Source organism: Salmo salar, chromosome ssa16, assembly GCF_905237065.1.
Source record: "Salmo salar chromosome ssa16, Ssal_v3.1, whole genome shotgun sequence".
NCBI lineage: Eukaryota > Metazoa > Chordata > Actinopteri > Salmoniformes > Salmonidae > Salmo > Salmo salar.
In genome coordinates, this window is record NC_059457.1 from 87,257,705 (window position 1) to 87,268,965 (window position 11,261).

Sequence of the window (11,261 nt, forward strand, 5' to 3'; positions counted from 1 at the left end):
CTTGTACTATTTAATCAGAGAGCAACTGTCTTTATGTATTAGTTTCTCTCAATCGACTACAAGCATTTTTTAGAACAATGTTGTAGATTTTCAAAACAGTCTCCACAAAACACAACTTTTGCAAAACACTAAATGCTTTTTGAAAATGTAGTTGTCTTTTAAAAAAACATAACATTCATAAAAAATATAATACCATCAAAATTGCAAATACATTCATCAACAGAACAAGACTGCGTACAAAAAGATTGACACAACTATACTTATTTCTTGAGTGCAAGCAGACAGAACAGAAAGTTAGTCTGTCTTTTAAAAATCCCAGTAGATCCATAAATGTTCTTTGCAGTCACTAAATCATGATGATCAAAACTGGAAGTACAACTTATACAAAGGTGCAGAATTAAAATAAAATTAAAACAGAATGAGAAAATGTCTCGTTGGGCAGACTGTTAAACATTTTTAGAACTTGCGCATCAATAGGTTAAAATGCCAGATGGCGTAGTAGCAAGACGCATTTGTTTTTGTCCCGTGTAAATATTCAGCCTTTTCCGTTTTTCTGTATACATTTCAATCTCTTTTCCCATTTTCAAATTAAATATATCTTTCTGCAACCCGCCTCACCCAAGGTGGTACGGATCTATTTTTTTTTTAGACCTTATAACTGGAAACTCCATTAGCAGCTAGCCAGCTAATTAGCTACTAGCTATTTTGTCATTGTTAGCCACTGCTAGCGGCCTTTACCTTTAGCACAGACACCAGCCGCTTTAGCCCGGATTGTATCTGCCAGTCTGCACAGCGTGATGTCAGCCCTGAGCATGTCAGACTGCTATTCTTTTTTTCCCACTGCCTCACTGGATTACTGCCGCAAGCTCTGGACCATTACACCGGATCATCGCAGCTAGCTAGCTGCTACAGAGCGGCTATCGTGGCTAATGCCTTTGTCCAGAAGCAAGCACCAGTTAGCCTCGAGCTAGGCCTATTCCCACGGCTCGCAAACGAAGTACACCAACTACAATAGCTCTCTTGTCAATTGATCTGGACCCTTTGTCGACACGGTGCCCGCCGATCCATCACGACTGGTCTGCTGACGTATTTCGGCCGATGTGCTCTCAACCGGCCTCTGCATCGTTGAAGACCCAGCTGCTAGCCCCGGCCTGCTAGCTCTCTGAACGCCCTGTCTCCCGCTCACCTAGCGTAGTAACGACTACAGAATGGCTCCGTTTCATCCATTAACCTCTGTCTCAGTAAGACTAATTTAAAAATCTATTCTACAGGCATTGCTTGTAAGAGTGGAATTAACTAATTGTATCACTTTAGCTAGTGTGAAAAATCCTTACTGAATCTACAGTGTAAATGAAATGTCAAAATAAATGTAAATTTCACCATCAGATTCTGTGCATCCACACTTTGAAGGCGGCTCCATCATCTTGACATGGAACTCAAAGGGTCTTGGGGCTCTGTTCTCGAGATGGTAAAAGAGTTGTATTGGAGAGTTGTATTGCATTGAAGCTCGTCTGGAGGGTTGTTAACACAGTGTCCAAAGAAGGGCCAGACGTATACAGAATGGTGTCGTCTGCGTAGAGGTGGATCAGAGAATCACCAGCAGCAAGAGCTACATCATTGATATATATATACAGAGAAATGAGTCTGCCCGAAAATTGAACCCTGTGGCACCCCCATAGAGACTGCCAGAGGTCCGGACAACAGGCCCTCTGATTTGACACACTGAACTCTATCAGAGAAGTTGTTGGTGAACCAGGCGAGGCAGTCATTTGAGAAACCAAGGCTGTTGAGTGTGCCGATAAGAATGCGATGATGCTGTGACACACCGCCCCAGACCATGACGGACCTTCCACCTCCAAATCGATCCCGCTCCAGAGTCAGGCCTCGGTGTAACGCTCATTCCTTCGACGATAAACGCGAATCCGACCATCACCCCTGGTGAGACAAAACCACGACTTGTCAGTGAAGAGCATTTTTTGCCCGTCTTGTCTGGTCCAGCAGCGGTGGGTTTGTACCCATAGGTGAAGTTGTTGCTGGTGATTTCTGGTGAGGACCTGCCTTACAACAGGCCTACAAGCCCTCAGTCCAGCCTCTCTCAGCCTATTGCGGACAGTCTGAGCACTGATGGAGGGATTGTGCGTTCCTGGTGTAACTCGGGCAGTTGTTGTTGCCATTCTCTACCTGTCCCGCAGGTGTGATGTTCGGATGTACCGATCCTGTGCAGGTGTTGTTACACGTGATCTGCCACTGCGAGGACGGTCAGCTGTCCGTCCTTTCTCCTTGTAGCGCTGTCTTAGGCATCTCACAGTAAGGACATTGCAATTTATTGCCCTGGCCACATCTGCAGTCCTCATGCCTCCTTGCAGCATGCCTAAGGCACGTTCACGCAGATGAGCAGGGACCCTGAAATTTTGGTGTTGCTGCTCATCCTGTGTGTGATTTCCTGCAAGATAGGAATGTCAGTGTTCTGCCTAGCGACGAGCCTGGATCTCAATCCTATCGAGCAGGTCTGGGACCTGTTGGATTTGAGGGCTAGGGCCTTCCCCCCCAGAAATGTCTGGGAACTTGCAGGTGCCTTGGTGGAAGAGTGGGGTAACATCTCACAGCAAGAACTGGCAAATCTGGTGCAGTCCATGAGGAGGAGATGCACTGCAGTACTTAAGGGATAGGGGGCAGTATTTTCACAGCCAAATTAAACTGCCAGATTTGGATAGAAAACACTCTGAAGTTTCTAAAACTGTTTGAATGATGTCGGTGAGTATAACAGAACTCATATGGCAGGCAAGAACCTGAGAAAAATCCACCCAGGAAATGGGAAATCTGAGATTGCAGTTTTTTCAAGTGATTGCCTTTACAGTATAGAGTGACTTAGGGTTCATTTTGCACTTCCTAAAGCTTCCACTAGATGTCAGTCTTTAGAACCTTGTTTGAGGATTCTATGGTGAATTTGAAGGGAATAACAGCCCAAGGAAGTAGGTGTCCCATTATAAGGCATGGGTTCAGTCACGCGCAGAGGCTTGGGAGCGAGCTGAGTTCATATTCATTCCTAAAGAGAACGGATAGGTCCGGTTGGAATTTTATTAAAGATATATGTTAAAAACAACCTAAAGATTGATTCTATACATCGTTTGACATGTTTCTACAAATTGTAGTATAACTTTTTTGACTTTTCGTCTGGACTAAGTAAGCACGCGCGTTGTGGATTTGGATAGTGAACCTAATGCGAACAAAATGGATGTATTTGGACATAAAGATAAACTTTATCGAACATTTATTGTGGAGCTGGGATTCCTGAGAGTGCATTCTGATGAAGATAATCAAAGGTAAGTGAATATTTATAATGTAATTTCTTAGTTTTATTGACTCCAAGATGGCGGGTTCCTGTTTGCTTGTTGTTGGTGTCTTCTGGGCTGTACTCAGATTATTGCAAATTGTGCTTTCGCCGTGAACCTTTTTTGAAATCTGACAAAGCGGTTGCATTTAGGAGAAGTGTATCTATAATTCTGTGCATAACACTTGTATATTGATCAAAGTTTATGATGAGTATTTCTGTAATATGTGTGCTCATTGTGCTCATTCACTGGAAGGTTTGGAGGGAAAACATTTCTGAACATTACGCGCCAATGTAAAATGGGGTTTTTGGATATAAATATGAACTTTATCGAGCAAAACATACATGTATTGTGTAACATGAAGTCCTATGAGTGCCATCTGATGAAGATCATCAAAGGTTAGTGCTTAATTTTAGCTGTATTTCTGTTTTTTTGTGACGTCTCTCCTTGCTGGGAAAATGGCTGTGTGGCTTTTCTTGTTTAGGTGGTGTCCTAACATAATCTAATGTTTTGCTTTCGCCGTAAAGCCTTTTTGAAATCGGACAATGTGGTTAGATTAAGGAGAATCTTATCTTTAAAATGGTGTATAATACTTGTATGTGTGAGAAATCTGAATTATGACATTTTTGTTGTTTTGAATTTGGCGCTCTGATTTTTCACTGGCTGTTGTCAAAATCAATCCCGTTAACAGGATCCGAGTGTTAAGGGGTCTCTAAGAGGTTAATGCAGCTGGTGGCCACACTAGATACTGACTTGATTTTGACCCCCCCCCCCCTTTGTTCAGGGAAGGGGTTAATCATTCCATTTCTGTTAGTCACATGTCTGTGGAACTTGTTCAGCTTATGTCTCAATTGTTGAATCTTGTTATGTTCATACAAATATTTACACATGTTAAGTTTGCTGAAAATTAACACAGTTGACAGTGAAAAGAGAAACCATTGAATATGTTCTACATTACCCAAAGGCCCTTTGCACATGGTGTTAGGCTTGCATTTGAGTGTCAATCATTTTAGTCCAAGGATATGATCAAAAATCATCCAAGAGCCTTGGTCAGGGAGGTGACCATGAACCCAATGGTCACTCTGACAGAGCTCCAGAGTTCCTCTGTGGCAATGGGAGAGCCTTCCAGGAGGACAACAATCTCTGCAGCACTCTACCAATCAGGCCTATATGGTAGAGTGGCCAGATGGAAGCCACTCCTCAGTAAAAGGCAAATGACAGCCAGCTTGGAGTTTGCCAAAAGGCACCTAAAGGACTCTCACACCATGAGAAACAAGATTGGGGAAGGTAACTTGGAGTGGACTCATAATGATTTATAGTTTGTCTTATATCCAGAGGGAGCGGGCGCTCCGGATTTCGCGATTGGGGACAAGAATTGTGACTCGACTTGCTCTCTGGAACAGGGCGGCATTGAAAGGAGTGATAATAGGATTAGGTTTAAGTGTTAAGGAGGAGCAGTTGAAATGGAAGATTCCAGGTGTCTGTGATGCTTGCCGTTTGGTGAGACATGGATCCTGTGTAGAGCGTTGGGAAACAGAGAATACATTGTCATGTAGAGTTTTGATGCAGAGTCTCTGCCAGAAAGGTAAAGGTAGGAAGTGTCAGTTATCCCGTGAGATGTAAAAGTTTTGGCCACATGTCAAGTGTTTGCAGAGTGACATTTTTTATTGAAGGGTATGTGAATGTATAATGTTGCAACTGTGGAGGGGGTCATATTCCTGAATTCCCAGAGTGCCCTGTTAGGAGATTTGCTGTACATTCACCCTATGTGGAGGTGGTGAAGAGAGTTATAGGGGCAAGAGGCCACAGTTCTGAAGAAGATATGGTGGTGGATGCACCACAACCAGTTGCAAATGTTGTATGTCAATCAAGTGTTATGGATACACTTATTGTGAAAAGGTGGATATTTGAGTATTTATAATCACAGTTATTAATTGCACAAGAGGTATAAGAAGCTGGACATCATTATATCTGCAGCTGAGAAGTTTTTGGGCCTCCAAGACTACAAGGACTACTGTCACCAGATAATGTTCTGCTCTTACAGGATCCTTCTCAGCCTCAAATAAAATGTTATTTGTCACATACACATGGTTAGCAGATGTTAATGCGAGTGTAGAGAAATGCTTGTGCTTCTAGTTCCGACCATGCAGTAATATCTAACAAGTAATCCAACCTAACAATTTCACAACAACTACCTTATACACACAAGTGTTAAGGAATGAATAAGAATATGTACATAAAAATATATGAATGAGTGTTGGCCGAACGACATAGGCAAAATGCAGTAGATGGTATAGAGTACAGTATATACATATGAGATGGGTAATGTAGGGTATGTAAACATTATATAAAGTGGCTAGTGATACATTTATTACATCAAGATGGCAAGATGCAGTAGATGGTATAGAGTACAGTATATACATATGAGATGAGTAATGTAGGTTATGTAAACATTATATAAAGTGGCATTGTTTAAAGTGGCTAGTGATACATTTATTACATACATTTTTCTATTATTAAAGTGGCTAGAGTTGGGTCAGTATGTTGGCAGCAGCCACTCTGTGTTAGTGATTGCTGTTTAACAGTGATGGCCTTGAGATAGAAGCTGTTTTTCAGTCTCTCAGTCCCAGCTTTGATGCACCTGTACTGACCTCGCCTTCTGGATGTTAGCGGGGTGAACAGGCAGTGGCTCGGGTGGTTGCTGTCCTTGATGATCTTTTTGGCCTTCCTGTGACATCGGGTGGTGTAGGTGTCCTGGAGGGCGGGTAGTTTGCACCCGGTGATGCGTTGTGCAGACCGCACTACCCTCTGGAGAGCCTTCCGGTTGTGGGTGGAGCAGTTGCCGTAACAGGCGGTGGGTGATACAGGATGCTCTCGATTGTGCATCTGTAAAAGTTGAGTGTTTTTGGTGACAAGCCGAATTTCTTCAGCCTGTGTAGGGACCTGATTAGAACAGAAAAGCAGGCTGATTTAGTTTAATAACATTTTTGTTATTGATAGATTACAGTATTTATTTAAAAAAATCATACAAACACTTAACAAATAACCACAACATGTAAAGTGTTGGTCCCATGTTTCATGAGGTGAAATAAAAGATCCCAGAAATGTTACCGATACAAACTTATTTCTCACAAATGTTGTGCACAAATTTGTTTACACTGTTAGTGAGCATTTCTCCTTTGCTAAGATTATCCATCCACCTGACACGTGTTGCATATTAAGAAGCTGATTAAATAGCATGATCATCATTACACAGGTGCACCTTGTGTTGGGGACAAGAGTAGCTGAGTAGGTACCTTGGCAGCAGCTAATGGGGATCCCTGATGTCAACGTTGTGAACAGAGTGCCCCATGGTGGCGGTGGGGTTATGGTATGGGCAGACATAAGCTACAGACAACGAACACAACTGCATTTTATCAATGGCAATTTGAATGCACAGAGATACCATGACACGATCCTGAGGCCCATTATCCTGCCATTCATCTGCCGCCATCACCTCATGTTTCAGCATGACAATGCTCAGCCCCATGTCGCATGACTCGGTACACAATTGAAAATGTTGAACATGTCCCAGTTCTTCCATGGCCTGCATACTCACCAGACATGTCACCCTTTGAGCATGTTTGGGATGTTCTGGATCGACGTGTACGACAGCTTGTTCCAGTTCCCTCCTATATCCAGGAATTTCACACAGCCTTTGAAGAGTGGGATAATATTCCAGATGCCACAATCAACAGCCTGATGAATTCTATGTAAAGAAGATGTGTCCTGGAGGAGGCAGCAGCAGCTACCCACTTCTCCAGTGCTTACTGTGTACATTGGGAGGTGCTGGAACCAAAAGTGAGCCCAAGAGGTGGTGACCTGGGGGTCTCTGAGGTACCAGAACACATAAAATACCTTTATAATAAAGCATTGCATGCATTATCATGGCTTTTGCGTACTGGCATAATATAATTGTTTTATTTTATTTAACTAGGCAAGTCAGTTAAGAACAAATTCTTATTTCTAATGACGGCCTACCCGTACCAAACTCGGACGATGCTGGGTCAATTGTGCGCAGCCCTATGGGACTGCCAATCACGGCCAGATGTGATACAGACTGGATTGGAACCAGGGGCTTTCATGACGCCTCTTGCACTGAGATTCAGTGCCTTAGACCGCTGCACCACTCGGAAGCAGTGGTGTTGAGCCGCTTACAGAAGTTAGACACATGGAGTACATTTTTTGTAGCCTAGACTCCAGGAAAAATGTGGTCTTTTATAAACGGATTTCATGCAGTTCTACATCATTTTAGATGACTGGAGACTTTCGCAGAATCTTTTTTAATACCTCACAAATGACCAAAATGACAGGCTACTTTGACCCTGACAAACTGAGAATCTGAGATCAATAAAAACGACATTCTCTAATCCATCAATAGCCTAGGCCAGGTGTGAGGAGAAACACATTGTACAATATGAGGAGGAAGTTATAGTCCTTAACAAGCTTTCCAGTTTCACTGACTCACCCAATGATGTGCAGCTCACTCACCGGCCAAAAGCTCATCTCTCTCTTGCTTTACTTTGTAAAACATGCTGGTTGCTCAATAGGCCTAGATGGAAGTTGATAACTTGGTAACATACAGACAGATTAGTATTTTATTTTCAGCAGGATCCATTTGCTTTACAACCTGTGTTTTCCAGTGACTGTATTAGAAATATTGCTAAAGGCCTGTTTTGGCTGGATGCTGTTCACTGACAGATTTGCCACACGTTCCCAACTGTAGTCATGCCTTGTGATTTGGCTACACACAATCCACAGCTAGGCTATTTTATTTAAATTAGCTATTGATCCTCTGTAGCTAAATACTCCTGGTGTAGTTTTGGGAATTATTTCATTTCTTTCTGAACAGACTGCAGAGTGCTGCAGCACCTCAACACACTTCCCACAGATATTATTCTATTAGGAAATAAATGAAGTGCAATGCTGGAGAGATGAGTTGCTGGCTCATGTCTATAACAGCACAGAGAGGGAGAGAGAGCATAGAAAGTGAATCTCATTGTAGTTCTGAGAGATACAGGCGTGCTTCTCTCTCACCACAGCAATGGCCACGCCTTGTTCTAAATAGGCTACAATGTTGCACAAACCATAAACCTGGGACGGCCCAACATTAATACATTCTTAGAATATCAGGCACGTTTTCACATTACGTTTTTTAGGAGGCATGACAATTACAGAGGAATCCAAATGTAATTACTCTGATTGCTTTTATTAGGATTTTACATTGCAAACAGTGGAAATTATTTTTCATGCCAGAAGGTAGGCTACCTGATCCTGTCAAATGGGTTCCGGAACGAAAGCCTACAAAACTGAGCGGTGCCGGAAAATCCGGCTCAAATTAAGCACCGCCCTTCTCATATTTCTGTTAGGGAACTCCTCTGTGATCCGCTCGTGTGCAATAACTCAATTCGCCTTTGCGTTCCCTCTAAACATCCCTATGAAAAACGTTTAAAAAATTTGCAAAGGGTAAAGTCTACAAAACTTCGTCCACTCTGTTCATAGCAGATTTTAGTTTTGGGAACAGAAAACTGTATTAAGATCAGATGTTTCATCGATTAAAACATTTTGCAGAATGTCGGCCAAAATCCATCTCGTTCCATCTTCTTCCACTGCCGGCCAGTGGGCTTCCTCTCACTACCATATTTGGTAGATTTGGCAGTGAGTGGAAACGCTAAGCGGATGCTTCACATTTATACATCCAGTGAAACTTCAGTGCCGGTGCAGAGCTAAATGTAATGATTATCAGTTTTCTACATGTGTACTAATATTCAGAGACATTCAGTTGTTTCTATATTTATCTATAAATATTACTATGGTGTGAACAGGAAATACTATTGGTTTATGATTTAAATAATACAGTGAAGACAAGGTTATTCAGGAAAATAGTACACAGTGCTGCCTAAAACATACATTAAGTACAAGGTTGCAGTATTTGCATCTAAATATAAACAGTACCGGCACCTATTTCAGTCCAAGTCCAGCACTGAATTAGATAATTGAACAAGAAGAAATTTATTTTTAGAGAATAAAGTTCCAGAACTGTCAAGACAACTTGTTGTATGTTTGTCATTGTTACTACAGGACGACTAGAATTAAGTCTGAGGCCGGTAACATCAACAGTGAAGACAAACCCAGCCTGCCTCTCTCCTTCCACACTGAGTCCAAACCTACAGTCACTGGGTCCTGATTGTGACAGTGGAGCCCAGTTTGCACTGCAGGATCCAGAGATGGCATCAGTGAAGCTGGAAGACTGCAGTCAAACACTGGAGCTGAATGTCAACATTAAAGATGAAGATTGGGAAATCTGTTTCTCATGGTAAGAGCAGGTTCTATCTAAGTTTGTGTTATTTGTTCCAACTTCCCACTGTATGAAAAGTTGCAGTAGAACTGTTTCATGATTAACTGTTTCAATGAGAAGGTGGATGTTATTTCATGCTACTGACACTTGCATGGTTTGACACCAGTATTGTCAGCATTTTGTTTTATTCACTGGGTTATCTGGAGTGATCAGAGAGTAGACTAAAGAAGTGAAGTAGACAAACTGCCAGTGTTTTAAAGTTTTATGAAATGAGTCTGTGTAGTTACTAACCCTTGTGATAGTGAGTGGAGGATATGAAATGAGTCTGTGTAGTTACTAACCCTTGTGATAGTGAGAGGAGGATGATATGAAATGAGTCTGTGTAGTTACTAACCCTTGTGATAGTGAGAGGAGGATGATATGAAATGAGTCTGTAGTTACTAACCTTTGTGATAGTGAGAGGAGGATGATATGAAATGAGTCTGTGTAGTTACTAACCCTTGTGATAGTGAGTGGAGGATGATATGAAATGAGTCTGTGTAGTTACTAACCCTTGTGATAGTGAGTGGAGGATGATATGAAATGAGTCTGTATAGTTACTAACCCTTGTGATAGTGAGTGGAGGATGATATGAAATGAGTCTGTGTAGTTACTAACCCTTGTGATAGTGAGTGGAGGATGATATGAAATGAGTCTGTGTAGTTACTAACCCTTGTGATAGTGAGAGGAGGATGATATGAAATGAGTCTGTGTAGTTACTAACCCTTGTGATAGTGAGAGGAGGATGATATGAAATGAGTCTGTGTAGTTACTAACCCTTGTGATAGTGAGAGGAGGATGATATGAAATGAGTCTGTGTAGTTACTAACCCTTGTGATAGTGAGTGGAAGATGACACGCCCCTTTTTAGCTTTAATCTCTTACCCACTTTTAGAATAGTTTTATTCCCTTTGTATTGTACAGCCTACTGATATGAATACATATGTCACCCGGTACAGCCAGAAGAGGACTGGCCACCCCTTTGAGCCTTGTTACTCTCTACCTTTCTTCCAAGGTTCCTGCTTTCTAGGGAGTTTTTCCTGGCCACTGTGCTTCTGCATTGCTTGATCTTTGGGAATTTTAGGCTGGGTTTCTGTAAAGCACTTTCTGACAACTGCTGATGTAAAAAGGGCTTTATAAAATGCATTTGATTGACATGTATATCGCACCAACTGACTGGTTCTTCTGATGTTGTTCACACAGGAGACCGTGTTGAGACATTCTCTACATCCAGAGAGCAACAGCAGGAAGATCACAGAGCTAAGAGGTCTCACCACTGCCCACATTGTGAGGAGATTTTCCCATTTCTATCAAAGCTAGAAATACACCTAAAAATACACACAGGAGAAAATCTTTACTCCTGCGCTGACTGTGGGAAGAGCTTCACAACATCAAGGGCTCTGACAGTTCATCAGAGAGTGCACACAGGAGAGAGGACTTACTCCTGCTCTGACTGCGGAAAATGCTTCACATCATCAACTGAGCAAAAAGTTCACCAGAGAACACACACGGGAGAAAAGCCTTATTCCTGCTCTGATTGTGGGGTGAGTTTCT

At 42.2% G+C, this 11,261-nt stretch overlaps 1 long non-coding RNA gene across 1 annotated transcript; it reads left to right on the forward strand.

Annotated features, from left to right (window-relative positions):
- The first annotated feature begins 428 nt into the window (after positions 1 to 428).
- On the forward strand, positions 429 to 11,026 carry LOC123727745 (uncharacterized). The gene is made up of 3 exons (XR_006759621.1): positions 429 to 1,241; positions 9,453 to 9,687; positions 10,911 to 11,026. It is a non-coding gene; the product is annotated as an uncharacterized lncRNA (long non-coding RNA).
- Positions 11,027 to 11,261: the final 235 nt, after the last annotated feature.